The sequence below is a fragment of the Zalophus californianus genome, chromosome 12, assembly GCF_009762305.2.
Source record: "Zalophus californianus isolate mZalCal1 chromosome 12, mZalCal1.pri.v2, whole genome shotgun sequence".
Lineage (NCBI taxonomy): Eukaryota > Metazoa > Chordata > Mammalia > Carnivora > Otariidae > Zalophus > Zalophus californianus.
The window spans coordinates 71,028,138-71,043,397 of record NC_045606.1 but is presented as its reverse complement, the minus strand read 5'-3'; positions in this window follow the sequence as shown (position 1 = coordinate 71,043,397).

The following is a 15,260-nucleotide window of genomic DNA, read 5'->3' as shown; positions in this document are numbered from 1 at the left end:
ACTCAAAATTATCCTTTTACAATTTATTCATGTATGTGCAGATATGGTTCCTTCTTTTTCTCTGCTATATAATATTTTTTTGCAGAATATGTAAGAATGCATTTATCATATTCCTGTCTGAGAACATTAGAATTGTATCTAGATTTCTGGTATTACAAAAACCATTGTTATGAACATTCTTATACATTTCATTTAAGGCTCACATGCAAAAATTTCTTCTGATTGTATTGCCTAGGAGTGAAATGACTTGGGCAGAGGGTGTGCATATATTTAAATGATAGTGCCTGTTATTTCCCAAAATAGTTGTATCAACTTACCATTATATCTCTGCCAAAACTCACGTTATTCAATTTATTAATTTTTGCAAGTCTAGTGCTCCAAATGCTGTATAAATTTTTAAATTTGCATATTATATACATGTTAACGATGTTGAATACTTTTTCATATGATGAACTATTACTTCCCTTTTTTGTGAAATATCATTTTTTTAGTTGCCATTTTTCCATTGGGTTGTTGGTCTTTTTCTTTTTTGTGTGGTTTGTCTTTTTACTTTCTTTATGGTGTCTTTTGGTGATCAGTCACTTTTAATTCTAATGTGGTGAAGTTCAACAGTAATTCTTGTTAGGGTAGCATGTTTTATGTTTTAGTTAGGACATCCTTGACCGTGTTAAGTTTACAAAGACACTTCCCTATATTTTATTTTAGAAATTGTAAGATTTTGGCTTTCACATTTTTTTCATTTATCAGGAATTACCTTTTCTTTATAATGTGAGGTAGGGATATAGTTTCATCACATACATAACCATGTGGATAACCCAGCAGTGTTTTTTAAAATAATGCGTATTTCCCCCAGTGATCTTCAATGGCCCTCTGTCATATATTAAATCTCCTTATGTGTGTGGATCTATTTTTGGGCTTTCTCTTCTGTTTCATTAAGTTGTATATCCTGGTATCTTTTACTTACCACGTCTTAGTAATAAGCCCTAGTATCCGGTATCCCCCTCTTCTTCTTAAGAAATGTCTTGGTTCTTCTTGTGTTCTTTGATGTTCATTTTAGAATTGCCATGACAAGTTCTACAAAATACCCTGGAGTTTAAATTGCAATCGCATAAGTTATACAGGTCAATTGCAGTGGTGACAGGTACCCTTAGGTTATTGATTCCTCCTATTCATTAACGTGATAGAGCTTTCATTAAGCCTCTTTTATCCTGTTCCCATGAAGTTTTATAATTTTCTCCGTACGGATCTTGCACATATCTTGGGCCTCTATGTTATTGTCTATCCTATTTTAATAGTTTCCTAAATAGTTTCTGATTTTAATTCCTTAAATCCATCCTTTCTACTGTCTTTATGATATATTTATAAAATTTAAATCTGTTATATTTATAGGCACAGAAGAATGTGTGATATTTTAAGTTAAGAACCATGATACCAAAGGCTATCTACACAGCAATCCTTCTTTGGGCCAACTGCATATTTTAATATATATTTGTGCAAGAAAAGTCTAGAATGAGGAACACAAAGTCAGAAATATTAAGAGTAATGATCTCTGGGTATGGTGATTCAGGATGATTTTTTAAAAAATCACTTATCTGGGGGCAACTGGGTGGCTCAGTCATTAAGCGTCCGCCTTTGGCTCAGGTTGTGATCCTAGGGTCCTGGGATCGAGCCCCGCATCGGGCTCCCTGCTCAGCGGGAAGCCTGCTTCTCCCTCTCCCACTTCCCCTGCTTGTGTTCCCTCTCTCGCTGTGTCTCTCTCTGTCAAAATAATAAATAAAATCTAAAAAAATAAATAACAAATAAAAATCACTTTTCTGTATTATTTTGTAAGAACACACTACTGGTTTAAGTACCACACACATCCACACTCTATGTATAAATTACATGTGATAATGCATCATGGTCTTCTTCTTACTTATTCTTTCTCTTCACTAAGAAAGATCAAAACAATGTCTCATCTTGATCCTGTTGTAATTCTCTTCTGCTCTTTTGTCACTGTTGAGTGTCACTCGGTGTGGCAGTCGCCTTGCTGGCTGCTGCCTCTTGGCTTCTGTCCTCAATTGCTTAAACCTCACGCATTAATCATTGGCTCTTTTTTATGTAGCATATTCCACTTAGCCAACTCCCTTTCTGCATTCAAAAATAAATGACGTGCGCAAGAGTTCATATATACAGAATGGTGAAATATGTAACATAAAATTGCCTGTGTACCCTCCATTAAGCTAAGAAATAAAACACTGCAAATATAGTTTTAGGTTCTATGTGTATTCTTCTCTGATCACGCCTCCTCACTCACCCCCTAGATCTCCTTGTTACCAATATCCTGAAGGTGATATTTATTTGCACACTGTTATTTATATCATAGCTGGATTATGTGGGTCCCCAAATGAAAATATAATATTTGGCTTCATTGATAACTGATATAATATGGTATCTAATTTTCTCCAACTAGCTTTTCTCCCTCAACATTTTGCTTGTTATGTTATTTCCTGTTGGTACTTATAGTATAATAATAGTGTGATTAGAATATAGTGTAACATTATTCACTTATGCATAATATTTAAATATACTACATTGAGTTCATCTGTTCTCCCCTTGATGGACTTTTAGGTTGCTTTTAATTTTTTAGTTTTACAAATAACAGCACTGGAAACATTCTTGCACCTGTCTCCTTGTGTTCACTTGTGAGAGTTTCTCTAGAGTACGTGCCTAGGAATGGAATGTTTGGGTTGTAGGGTGTATGTACCTTAAACTCTATCCATCTTGTCAAATTTCCCTCCAAAGTTTTTGTACCTATTTACATTCTCACTGATGGCATGGAAGAGTTCCCGTGGATGCATGTCCTTTCCAGTTCTTCTTCTTGTCAGATGGTTTCCCGATCTGATGGGTGTGAAACGGTATCTTACTGCGGTTTAGTTCAGCATTTTCCTCAGACTGAGCTTCTTTTCATATATTTATTGGCTTATTTGGGTTTTAGCTTATGTCTGTTTTCTTATTTTTCTATTTTTAATACATACTACTTTCTTATTTTTCTACTATTAATACATACTACTACTTTCAAAAGGCAAATAGAATAATGTTAGCTTTCTCCCCCACCCCAAACTTTCTCTCCGCCACCCTCAAGTCCATGAGCCTTATCAAACCATCACACCTTCCCTGACCTGTGCTCTGCCTGGCTTTCATTTGGGCCTCTGTTTATGCATTTCCCTCTGCTTGACTGAACCTCCAAAAACTCTTTCAGAGTGCCCCTTCTTAATGCTCCTGTAGACCCGCTCTTTTAATGTACCAGGAACAACATATTGAAATGACTTATTTTCAGAATTCTTCCATTCTTGCCTTTCCCACCTCCCTCCAGTGGACTTGCATCTCCTGGCATCAGGGGGCAAATAGAACTAGATTTTGCATTCCCAGAGCTCGTCATAGCACTGGACATGAGTTGAATTAACTCTACAGAGAGTTTACTAAGATCTTAGGAAGAAAGCGTGCCAGCCCCACAGTTGCTCCTTCGTGGCTCAGCAAGGAATCCGTGAGCAGATGCCATTTAGTGATGTTACTGAAAAGGGTAATGCCGAGTAGTTAAACTATTCACAGAACTAAGATTGGTCTAGGGCAGCGGTTCTCAGACCTGGCTACACATTAAAACCACCTGGGAGCTTTTATAAAAATACTCATGTCTGAGGTCCACCTCCAGAGATTCACATTTAATTGGTCATGGGTACACGTTGGAAATGGGTATGCCAAAAGATTCCCCCAGGTGATTCTAATGTGACCACAGTTAAAAAAACAAAACAAAAAAACACAGTTGTTGTTCTCAGGGCACATGATTAGAATTGGCTACAGGAGAGGCTATTTGGAGCTGCAAGAACCAAGGAAGGGCCAGGTTGCAGGTGCGGGAAACGCGCAGAGTGGGTGCAGCTGTGACCGGCATCAGGCAAGGAGAGGAATCCTGCGGGAGAGCCGCGCTATCACGGAGAACTACTGCCACCAGGTGGTCAAACCTCGTTCACGTGCTCTCACCTCCAGTTGCAGCCAGAAACCTAAGACTGGGGAGACCAATGCACCAAGATTTCTTTCCCTCCTTCCCATTCTAGGGAATGACACCTAGCAATGAGGGCAGACCAGAAATCAAATGCCTTCTCTGGTGGCAGCTTATCCTGAGATGCAGAGACCATCTGGAGGGTTGTTTGAAACAAAAAAATAATTTAAATCATAAGTCCACATTCAGCTGTCCAAAGAAAGTGGATGAGTTTGGGGAAAGTGAAGTACAATTAATGCAGGTTAAATTTAACGCTTAGCACAATTCTTCAATAAATTCATCTAGTAGTTTACCTATGGTTTATGGTAAAATTCTTTTCAAAGAAATACTTTGTTATAGGACCCAGTTTTTTTAAAATTTTTTATTGTTATGTTAATCACCATACATTACATCATTAGCTTTTGATGTAGTGTTCCATGATTCATTGTTTGTGCATAACACCCAGTGCTCCTCGCAGAATGTGCCCTCTTTAATACCCGTCACCAGGCTAACCCATCCCCCCACCTCCCTCCCCTCTAGAACCTTCAGTTTGTTTTTCAGAGAAGGACCCAGTTTTAAGAACAACAATGATGGACTCTGAGAAACAAACTGAGGCTTCTAGAGGGGAGGGGCTGGGGGGACGGGTTAGCCCGGTGATGGGTATTAAAGAGGGCACATACTGCATGGAGCACTGGGTGTTATATGCAAACAATGAATCATGGAACACTACATCAAAAACTAATGATGTAATGTATGGGAATTAACATAACATAATAAAATAAAATTAAAAAATAAAAAAAGAACAATGAAGTTAAACATGAAATGTTCTATTCTCCAAAATCTCTAGGTCATATGGTAATAATCTTCTCCTTGCCTTCACCTGCGTCCTCAAAAGATGGGAGGGGATGGGTGTGCTCTATGATGAGTAAAATGGCAGTCACCTCGTGTTCTCTGAATATACTGCTGAGTAAGCACTCCAAAAATGGACTGGCTTAAGACAGCAGTTTGTCATTATCTCTCATGGTTCTGTGGGTTGAATGAGCTCACCTGGGTGGTTCTCACTTGGTGTCTCTTGGTCTTCAGTCAGCTAGAAGCTAGGGCTGGAGTCTCTGAAAGCCTGATTGGGCTGGATGTTCAGAGGGCTCACTCACATGCTCACAAATGCTGCTGGCTGTCGGGAGGGAGCTCAGCGGGGGCTGTTGATAGAGATATCGACCCACGGCCTCTCCACAGCTGTCTTCCAACAGCATGGTTGGAAGTTCTGAGAGGGAGGTCCTAAGACTGAGTTTACCAAGAAGCGGGGGACCGAAGCTGCCAGTACTGTTTAGACTTGGGTTTGGAGTTCTCAGAATGTCATTTTTGCCTCATTGTATTGGTCAAAGCAGTTACAGTGTCGACCCAGTTTCAAGAGTAAATAGACCTCCCCCAACCCTTGATGGCAGAGTGGCAAGGTCACATTGCAAGTGAGCAGCTGACCATCTTGGGAAACATACTCTACCACACAACAGCTCTGTTAGTAAATTTTTACCTCAGTTAATAATTTGACCAAATAAATGTCATAGAATTATGGAAGTGTCCAATATAAATGGTGAAGTACACTAAGTGATTAAGACCGTATGTGAATCGTAATGTGATGAGTTGCTTTCATGTTGTTATGAAATCAGGAACAATAACTCTTAGGCTTCAGAATTATATCTTGGGATCAGTTTTTACAAATGGATCTCAAATAGATATTTCATTTATTTAATGAACTATCTTAGAAATTAGTTTTTCAGTAACATTATTTAAGAAGTTATGCTTATTATTAGCTATTAAATGTTCAGTATAATATTTGGCACATTATGATGGCTGCATTATCTTTTTAAGTGAGAATTGGGAAATTTGAAATGTTTGGTGGGAAATTTAATTTACTGCAAATATACTATTTTTTTTAAAGATGAACTAGTAAGTCTAAACTGATCTAGCCTCATGTCTTTAGACTCTTAAAAGTGAAGCTATGGAATGCCCTCAAATATATCTTTTTTGGATGAAATATATTTACACACATATATTTTTGGAGATATGTCTTTTTGGTATGTAAGAACAAATTTGTTGGATTTATTAGGCCAATAATTGCCCCAGTAGTCAAATGACTAGTGCTCTGGTATTTGATAATTGATGGGAAGCTACAAAATTCCCACATAACTTTGTGTTGTGATAAGACTGCAAAATGAAATATGTAATTGTTCAATGGACATTCCTACTTGCCACATTTTTCTGTTGAAAGAAAAAAATAATGTAACTAAACTCTATACTTTTTTTTTCCCCCACACTCTCTCTATTTTGTTAATCCTGATGAGTTGAAGACATTTTTGTCAGGATGAGGGGATGGGAATAGCATTTTGGCTATGAATATGTCAAATGAATGTGGTTAAGAAATGGCAGTTTATGAGACAAGTGGTTATTCTCTGAAGTATTTGGTATATCTGGCAATTGGGAGTAGATAGGTTAAGAAATCTTTTTGATATATGGCAATATCAGAGACATGTTTAAAAACAAATTGATTTGCAAGGTCTAGGTGGGTGCTGTAGGAAGTAGAGGGCCAACTCTAAAAACAATGAAATGGGAAATACCTTGGCTTTAACACCCTCTTTTACTCCACTGATTTCTCATTTCCTTCTCTAGCATAAATAAGCTTCAAACCTTAGTGAAAAGCTTTCCCTGGGATCCAACGCATTGGATCTTCCTATGTGGGGCACCTTTGGGAATACCAAAAAAAGCAAGATGCCACATAGATGTACATTCAAAAGTGTCACTACTCCTTCCTATTTTCAGAAGATAAGAGAGAGAAGGAAACATATTAGCACCAGGCAATATCCGAAGAGCTAATGAGAAAAAATAATCAAATTAAAAGTTTGATGAAATAATGAATTGGCAGAGATGGACATGTCCCAATCAATTTAAATTGGGTTGAATTAGTTAGAAAAATATAATTTTTAAAAATTTCTAACTTTTTGAAGAGAATATCAAAGGGAATTTTGTTCCTTAGTGTATTCAAGGGTATGTAAATACATTAAAAATTTTAAATTATTATTGGTTTTAATAATAGCTTGATTGAGATATAGTTCATATGCCATATAATTCACCTATTTAAAAAAATTTACAATTAAATTCTTTTTGACATATTCACAAAGTTGTGCAACCTTCACTACCATCAATTTTAAAACATTTTCATCATCCTTCCTCCCAAATCTCATACCCAATAGCAGTCAGTCCCTTTCCCTGGAACTTCTCTCACAGCCGTAGGCAACCACTGATCTATTTCTGTCTTTACAGCTTTGTTTGTTATGGACATTTCCTGTAACTGGAGTCCTACAATACAGTCTTTCAGCATAAATGCCATTTCCAAGGTTCATCTATGTTGAAGGATGTGTCAGAACTTCATTCCTCTTTATTATTGTCAAATAATATTCCAATGTGTAGATTTACCACATTGTATTTATCCATTCATGAGTTAATGTACATTGTGGTTCTTTCTAGTTTTTGGCCATTATGAATAATGCTGCTATAAACATTCATGTACAAACTTTTGTATGAACATATGTTTTCACTTCTCCTAGGTATGTTCCTAGGAGTGGAATTGCTGGGTCATATGATAATGATATAAAATCTTACGTTATTGCTGTTGTAGGTGGATATAGGATAGAAAAAAAGTTCAAAGTTGGGAAACTGGGTGAGGTGGGTGAAAAGAAAATACTTCTAGTGTCAGTGATGCCTGGAGAGGCACAAATAGTTGCACACATGGTGATGTATAGAATAAGAGAGAGCGCCCATGAGATGTGAAGGGAAATTCTGGAACTCACATTATTTCTGCGGGCTAAATCTTAACCTCATGCATCACTAGACAGGTTTTTAGTTTTGTTTTGTTTAGTTTTTTTTTCCTTTTGGAGCATGAGAAAAGTATGAGGATTGTATGTCCACACGAGTTTAGGGCAAATGTCAAGGCTCATTTTAAAAAGCAATTAAGTTCGTTCATTTACTCATTCATTCTCTCATCTTTATAGTCACAAGGACTTATTATATGGCAAGTCCTTTTCTAGGTGAATGGGATACGTTACTGAGCAAAACAGGCAAGTATGCCTGTCCTCATGGAGCTTACTTACATACTAGCAGAGACTGGAGATACGTGTTATGCATGCATTCCCCCAAAATGGTGGGTTGGAAAAACAACAGACTTCATGCAAAATAGTAAAAACAAAACAAAAGGCTCTAATCAACTATTCAGTTGTGCATTCAATTAAAATTAAAAGTGTCCCATCTTCTGATGACCCCCTGCTATTCTGTTTCTCAGCAATGTTTGTTTCTTTACACTGTATATGCCTTTACAAGTATGAACCAATATGCCTTGGTTCTCTGATTATAAAATACCAATTTTAGGAGGTCACCAATTATATGAGGTCACCAATTATAAAATACACCATTCAAATACTAATTATTTTAGCAAAAATATATCAATAAAAGAGACACTACCAGAGTAAATGTCCACATTGATTATAAGACACATTTCAGGGGGAAAAACGTACTTAGATTTTAATAAATGGTATATGTGTAACCTGAATACATTCACGTTCTTCATCTTTATTCTATGTAGTGTAGGGAAATTCTGTTCCCTTGCTAGAGTCACTCCAAACTTTCTCTATATTTTACTGTTGATCACCTCAAGCAATCTCAGCCTCCTACCTGTTAATAAAGACATAAAGTTTACTGGCCACTTTGTACTGGAAGTGATGGCTTTTTAATTGTTACTTTAGGCTGCATCTAGGACCTACTGACTTTCTCTAGAAAGCTCTTTTTTTTTATCTCCTTGGTTTTCTGGGGCTCAGTGTCCCAACCCACTATCTCTTAGAAGTCAAGGAGCGCAATTATCACTACTTTGTAATGTCATTTAAGACCCTCCTTCGATTCAAGTTCATTATATTGGAGCCTAGAAAAAGAAGTCCAAACTGTAGTTAGTTTTTAAAATATGAATTTTCCTAACTTCCATATATGAAGGTTTTTTTTTTAAGATTTATTTATTTGTCAGAGAGAGAGAGAGAGAGAGAACAAGCAGGGGGAGCAAAAGGGGGAGAAGCAGACTCCCCACTGAACAAGGAGCCCCATGTGGGACTCAATCCCAGCACCCTGGGATCATGACCTGAGCTGAAGGAAGATGCTTAACTGACTGTGCCACATAGGCACCCCTACCATATATGAAGTTTTATAGTTATTTAAAAAACCAGAAAATGCAATCATGTAACTTCTTATTCTCCAATTCTATGTGTATTTTGTATAGCAAGATATTAGGAGCAATTACTTTATATTACTAGGTTGTATAGCATTTTATTGTATGAAAGTATAAAATACTAATTAATAAATACTTAGGTTGTTTCCATTTTGTTATTATTGTAATATTGCTACAACAAACATCTTTTACACAAGCCTACCAGTAAAGACGTGTGTGTGTGTGTGTGTGTGTGTGTGTGTGTGTATCTTTGACCACTAATGTGAGAGTATCAGTTAGATAAATGAATAAATTTATTTGTTAAATTAATCCCTAGAGGTGGATCTGTTTGGTCAATAAATATAGATATTCAAAATATTGATATTTTTGGCCAAACTATTTCCCATATAACTCTGATAACAATTCCAAAGTCCTTGGGTGGAAGTCATAGACATTGCTTCTTGCTTTGACATATTTGTCAGGGACACTGCATAAGATGAAAAAATATTTAAATGTGCTTTCTTGGAATAGTAGTATATTGATGAAAAAATCATGGAGAATGGGTAACTTTGGCTTAGTGATTTGGGACATCAGGAAAAAAAAGCATTCTATTGGAATTGTTTCCTATGTGTCTGAGTCTCTAAGACTAAAGAAATGTTACTGTCACGGAAAAGTATTTAATAGGTATGGATAACATCTAAATGGTGATTTGGGGCATGCCAGTAACAATCATGAGCAAAGATTTAGAGGCCACATTTTAGCCCTATTCCCACTTATTTAACCTATTCTTATTGTATTTGCTACTCTTGTATACTAATACAAAACTTATTACTAATTCCATCTTTTTCTATTTTCAAGTAAATCTCTAAACATGCAGATAATGGCAGAAAAATCAGCTCGACACAGATATCTGTGCTTTTGCAGGGCAGCATACTCATCAAGCTGACTGCTGAATTATTTCATGATAAGATAATTTTCCTTCACGTCGTAATACCACAGAGGTCACGTGGTCTGGTGAAATTCATGAGGGAACTGTCACTTGCAGGCTCCTAATATCGGTCACTGTTCGATCTATATTTGGTTTATGGATTCAGGAAAGTGTGATAGCAGTTATTAGCTGCTCTTGGAAAGTTCTCTTGCAAGAGAGATTTATTTCCTGATTAATGATGGAAATGATCCAGTATTAATTTCAGTTTTTGATATCAACAATTTTATGTTAACATCATTCTTGCTATGTTCACCTTTCAAATTACTATGATCATTCTAATGATTAAAAAGCTATTATTTGATTTAGATTCACTCTGCAATTACCAGCTGTAGCATTTCTGACATTTCTTACTAAATTCAAGTACATGAGATTGCACCCCAACTAACAAAAGATTTTCCTATAGAAGCTTTTTTTTTTTTACATGCATTCAGGTAAATTAAAACATAGAAAACTAGGGAATTAGCATTATTCATAAATGTTACCCTATCTGAATATGATTTTTATACGTGCAGTGGAAATTGCTTTTTACCCTTCAAATTAGGATACCTTATTCAATCTTTTGTTTGTAGTCATAGTTTTTTCAACATTTGTTTTACAACAGCAACTTGCCTTTTCCAATATTCTGTTTTCTAAGGTGCATTCTTAGGCCATTCGACTTTTATATTCCATCTTATTCATTATGATTAATGAGAATTAGAGCTTTTAATTACAGCATAAGAAAAATATTCTCAACTAGTGCCCACAGAAGGTAATAATCACCTTAAGAGTTCTTCCTTTTGGACATGTTCTGATGAAGTAAATCAATGAAAGCAGGATACAATTTAAAAACTAGAAAGTACTATACAATGCTTCATATTCCCTTTTGCCTAGTAAATTCTGTAAGTATGAATGACAATGTTTATGAAAACTCTTGAAGTCTTTCTTTACTTACTGCATTTCATGTTTATATTCTATTGCCAGTACCCTCCCTCCCCCCCTTTTTTGGCACTATCTTAGAATCTTTGCCAACCAAGTATCTCTTTTCTATTGGTCATTTTCTTAGGGTGAAATCAAATTAAAAATGTTTCTTTTGTTCTGGAAATCTGGGGACTGTAAATAATGACTACTTATGAATATCCTCAGGTCACTTGCACTTTACCAAGATTTTAATATTGGCATTACTTCTTTGAATTTTCATATTCTGCTTTTAATTCATTAAATAGATGATCTACAGTGAATCTTCATTACGGGAACATCTGGGTTAACTTTGATAGTTACTTTTCTTTACATACTGGATAATCATTGTTTTGAGAATTTGAAGGTTACTTAATCAAGTTCCTTTGAGGTCAGTCGGAGTCTTGTGGTTAGATGCCCTTAAGGAAGCGAGGAACTAGATAAGGAATTGTAACATCATTGAAATCAGGAGTAGAAAGTATATTTTGGGAAGGTTGTTCTCTAATAGTATTTCTGCATGACAGCAAATGAGCATGACATCAATAATTATCCTTGGTTTCATTCAATGAAATCAGTGCCACTGGTTGATAACCCCTGAAATGTTCTCTGAATATTACTGTGAGAAATCAGTACTTGATAGAAACTGGTCTCCATATGGATCAAAAAAACCTTTACTTAAAACAAAACAAAATCTGTTATGTCAAAGAGAATTTTCCATTCACGAGCAATAAAGGAAAGGTCAAACTTTTACTCTTATTTGAAGATACTCTGACTCCCCATATAGATTTAAAAAGAAAGTGAAAATAACCATTTAGATCACACCACAGAGGACAATTTAGAAAAAAATGCTTATTTAGTAAAGACATCTTTAATATTCAGAATTCTCTTTAGAGTTGATTTCTGAGTCCAAATCCAGAAGACATTATCCATCCTCTTACATTACACTCAGTTTATTGACTCAAAAGAATGGAATTAGAAATGATTGCAAAAGGTTCATAAACTTTAATAGATGACAAGCTGGGTTAGCTACTTAGTGTTAGAGGCAACCCTGAGAATCAGTTTCCAGATTCTTAGTCAAGTGTTCTATTATAAATGCTGCTTTGACTCTTTCTAACCTTTTCCTCACATAAACCTCCCCACCTTGTTTCACACAGTTCCCTGAATCTCCCTTTGCTTTTGTTTTTTAGCCATAATCATCTGTCATTAGAAAATACATTTAATGTTAAGTTCCTCATGATGCTACTAAGCTCATTTTTTCCTTTTTAAAAAAACTTTACAAATACTGACAATTAACATAAACTCAAGTATCTTCTTTTCTTCCTTTAATCTAAGTGATAATTCTAATATTTTATGATCCTGAACTTGCTCTACACTGCTTTTTCTTTTAGGGATCTTGAAATAAGTATAGGAATATTATTTAATAATTTTGAGTATAGAATATCTCACTCTTCTCCTTTTCTTTGTAAAATCTGTATACTCAAGTTAATAAACAGCCCCACATGGATGTTTATGGTAACAAAGACTACGTGACATAGTAATATATTTTTATTTAATCCCTAGAGTATACTCTGGTTTATAGATTTTCTTTTTAATTTTGTTGTTCTCTGTGGACAACAGTATGCCACAGATTTTTATTTCTTTTAAATAAATCGCATTTCCTTCCACCAACATTTTCACTTAGTCCATAGTTTGTGCTTTTTCAAAGAAGCACTCCACCTAGAAAGCATTCCTTCTACTTTATAGAAATCCAGGTTTCTTGTCAATCGCTGCATTAACCTAAATGGGCTCCTGGTGATTCTTTCCTCTGCTCAGCCTCCTCTCAGAATCTATGTGCCCAATTTATACTGTGTTCATTAGTGCAGCTGGTAATGTTGTTTTATACATGTACGTTTTCTTTAGATCTGTACAAACACCTCATGTGGATTCCACCTCTTCAACTAGATTGTAAACTTTAAGTTGAACAGTCACATCGTTACATTAGTTTCTCCATATCTTTTCTCCGTATCCACCCTCCTGTTCCTTGTTTCACTACTCAAAGACGTTTGCCTTTTCAGTTCAGTGAAAAGTAACTAGGAGTTTCTCATTGTTGATCACTGTAGTTTGTGATTCCAGCAGACAATGAAGACCAGTTCCAGATCTGGGATAAATGGCTAAGACTAGAAAGTAACCATAAAGATGAACTAAAATGAATTATGTAAAATATCAATCAATAAATATATAGAAACTCTATCATTCCATTTCTCCGATATTCAGTAAGATACTACAGATGATTATTTTTAAGGACAATATATGTTACATACTATATATGTTATAAAATATAGAGTTTCTCTTAGTTTTCAATGTATGGTGTTATTTCATTATATATATTCAGCATCAGTAGTACTATCACTGCAGAAATAAAAAAAAAAAAAGGCAGTTTGCAGCGCTGGCTCATCAGAGCACAGAGAACCTCAACAGCAGTGCCTGGCCCTCATCTTGGCTGCTTTGGGGGGGCGAGGCTGCGAGAAGGTGCCTGGCTCCATCTGCAGGTGTGGCAGGACCAACTCACCCTCTTTAACACACTAAGTTTCATCAGCCTCTTAACCAACCTCAAAAAAGTTGCCCACTCATTAAAAAAAAAGTTACAGTTGTCACAAGGCAAGTTTTAAATATTTTATATTTTATTACATTTTACCACATTGATTTGCTCTTAAAGACAGTAGTGAATATTCCTAGGTACTATTAAGTCAGCTGTGGTCTTTTAAACAGCTTGTGGGTACAATTGACCCAGGTGTGAGACTAATTTTAGCTGACGTCACCAACTGAATGGTAAGATAATAATGAAGAAAGATTTTTAAATTTTACCTAACTTACAATCTAATGGCATAACCACACTATTTACTACATATTGATTTATAAATAATTTTTATGCATTTTATTAAACAATTAACAGCATGTGTTCTATGTAGGAGGATCTATTAGCTTGTGTGTGCTTGGAAAACATTAATATTTAAAATTTAGTATTAATGTTCCTAAGCCATGCATTAAATTGGACTCTTATTAATTCCCTAAATAACAGCATAGAAGACATTGAGAATAATTAAAAACTAAATGTAGAATCAACAAAATCAAGAAAATTGATTATAAAATCAATTTTATAAAATATAAAATTATTTTTATATTTTTATTTTGTGTTATCTGACAAATAAAAATGACAAGTAAAAATATCTATGAAGAATAAATCCTTATGGTTATTGATTTTAATTTAATTAAAAGATAATCATTTTGATTAAAACTATTTAAATGCATTGTACGCTACAGCAAAGTTTTTATTTATGTAGCTCATTTGTAACAAGTGTTCCAAAGAGGTGTACACTCTTTGTATCATAAAAGATATATTTATACATAGGGGGTATAAGAAAAGGATTACAAACAAGATAAGATATAAAAATTGTATGTGTCTATGTGATCAGATTTCCTATTAATTATGGTAGGAAAAGGTTAGTGTTAGGTTGTATAGTTAATAAAACTTTCACAGCAAAAACTTAAATAGTTTTTCTTGGTCTTCATAGTCCAGTGCTAATGATGGTAACTTTGTTCCAGGTAAAATATAATTGTTTTTACATTTGAAATATGTATTTTAAAATATTGTAATCTTAATGCACTATTAAAGTAAGTTATTTTCCACATAGGAGCTGGGATTTAGGAGAGTACTTGGGGAAATATATCCTAGTGTATCTAGAGTAAGATTTCCCTAGAGAGCCAAATAAATCTTCTGAAGAGATGTCACACTCCCATTGTTGTCTCCACTTTCTTGATTTTCTCTATTGTCTAAAATCCCTATAGAGAAAGTCATTCATGTTGGCTGGGTAGGTATTCCTGTAAATCCTCTTCCCATGCTGATAGATGTTGGGCCTCCACTGTTCCTCCATTCCTGGTTCTGGTTCTGGCAGAAGGGAAAATTGTCCTTACTGTATGTAAATGGAAGCTAAATCCATTCTTTCTGCAGGTCAGGTGAAAATGGCCTTTGAATGAAGGCCAATATAAGATAGAGATGACTTAATAACAGAACGTCTTCATCTGTGCTGTTTGAAAAATATTTTTTT